Genomic DNA, 2,433 nt, shown 5'->3' on the forward strand with positions numbered 1-2,433 from the left:
AGTGGCCAGGTTATTACGACCACCCCATCAGTACTTCATTGGGCCACCTTTTGCCTTCAGCACTGCGGCGATTCTTCTTGGCATTGACTCCACGAGATGTTGAAAGGTGATGCGAGGAATCTGACCCCATGCCTGATGAATAGCGCTGTCCAGTTCTGTGAGATTTGATGGTTGTGGCACCAGCTGCCTGATGGCTCTTTTAACTTCGTCCCACAAATGCTCCATTGGATTGAGATCTGGTGATTGTGGGGCCACCTAAGCAAGGTAAAGTCTCCCTCATGTTCTTGAAACCGCTCCTGCACAATACGAGCACCGTGGCATGGCGCATTGTCTTGTTGGAAGAAGCCATCTCCATTGGGATACACCATCAACGTTACAGGATGAACTTGATCAGCAACGATACTTAGGTATGTTGTGCTATTCAGACATTGTTCCACACAAATTAAAGGGCCCAAATCATGCCAGGAAAACATGCCCCAAACCATAACACTGCCCCCACCAGCTTGAAGGGTTGTACTCATGCATGTGGAGTACATGCTTTCATGCTGTTTCTGCCAAATTCTCACTCTGCCATCTGCATGATGCAACTGGAAATGTGGTTCATCAGACCACATGACTTTTTTCCAATGCTTGACTGTCCAATCCTTGTGTTCCTGTGTGAATTGGAGACGTTTTATCTTGGTAACTGCAAACAGCAAAGGTATTCAAACAGGCCTTCAGCTTCCATATCCCATACGATGCAGTGTACCGCTAATTTGCCTACAAACGTCAGGTGGTCATAATAATCTGGCCACTCAGTATATATATATCTCCCACATTTGAAGGCTGTTAAATCGCATTGTTTACCCATATCTTCAGAAAAAAATCACTTCTACTGTCGTGGTAAACAACCTGCTTCCCTATTTATAATGGTCTGGCCCTCGGCAACTTCAGTGCTAAATTATAGCTAATTTGACTACAAACGTCAGGTGGTCATAATCTGGCCACTCAGCATAGATCCTTGTTTTCTATTGGGTTGTTTGTATTTTTTCAAAAATATTCTGTTATTGATTTTAGAGAGAGAGGAAGGGAGAAGGAGGAAGAGAGAGAGAGAGAGAGAGAGAGAGAGAGAGAGAGAGAGAGAGAGAGAGAGAAACATTAATCAGTTGCCTCTAATATGCATCCTGACCAAGGTCTGAACTTGCAACCCTGGCATGTGCCCTGACTGGGAATTGAACCAAGGGCTTTTGATGCACAGGAAGATGCTTAAGCAACTGAACCATACTGGCCAGGACAAGTGTTGTTTTTGTTTTGTTTTCATTTTAAGAGCTCTCTGCATATTATAGATAGTGATCTTTATCTTTTCTGTTAGTTTTTAAAACCTACTATAAGCAGTGTTGCGTTTTCAGCTTCAATTAGAAAGTTTTTCCCACCCATCCTCACTCTTCTTTGATTTTGAAAATATTTTAGATTTTCTAAATATTTAGGGTTTTCATTTTTTACTTTCCTTATATGTGAAACTTGAATTAATCTAGAATTTGTTTTGCATGCTGTAATAGGCAAGTACAGCTTCATTTTCTTCCCAATAAATGCCCAAGTGTTCCAACTTCAGTTATTACATAGTTTTGTTCAATGTTTATTTTTTACTCTACTTACCTTTACTTTCCTAGAAGAAAGGAAAATGGCCAAGAAGTTATGACAATGGGTTGGGGATAAGACTCTGCACTTTATAACCCTACACCTTTTCTTTCTAACTTTGCAACATGCAATAAGTTGCTCTATCTTTTCTAAATTTTTATTTTCTTATTATTGTAATAGGACCAGTAATGCTTGCTTCTTAACGTTGTTGTAAAGATTAGATTAGATAATACTACATGGAAAGGTTAGCATAAGATCTCATACACAATTGCTCAACATGTGCCAACTTTAATTATTTACTCTTTATGCATTAGAGTCATCGGGTAATGCCTAATAATTACTACTACTAAGCAGCTAAAATGCTGAACTAAATAAATTGAGCCACTTAATTATCTAACTAGTGGTGACCTATGATGCAATGTGGGATTATATCTATTAAATTTGGAGAGAAAAAAAAATTACTTTTGCAAAATGCCCAACCTCAATTTAAAAAAAAAAAGTAAAACTATACCACAATTGTTAATTCTCCTGACTACGCTGGTACAGATAAAAGTTAACCTCCAAGCTTTAGCTGGCTATAGCTATCCCGATGATCCCAATGCTATCCCAAAGCTGCTATGACTATCCCACTCTTCACAAAACTACCCCATTTTTCTTAAGTTTATTCAAATATCTTTAAGGAAACTTTACACAAGTGCTTCCCCTTTGCATTACTGTCTATAGCTACTAAACTATTCATGGAACCATCTCACTCTTTATAAGGTTTTCCCATTGTTCATAAGCCTATCCAAATGTTCCCAAGATTATTCACATTTC

This window comes from Myotis daubentonii, chromosome 12 (genome assembly GCF_963259705.1).
Source record: "Myotis daubentonii chromosome 12, mMyoDau2.1, whole genome shotgun sequence".
In the NCBI taxonomy this organism is placed as follows: domain Eukaryota; kingdom Metazoa; phylum Chordata; class Mammalia; order Chiroptera; family Vespertilionidae; genus Myotis; species Myotis daubentonii.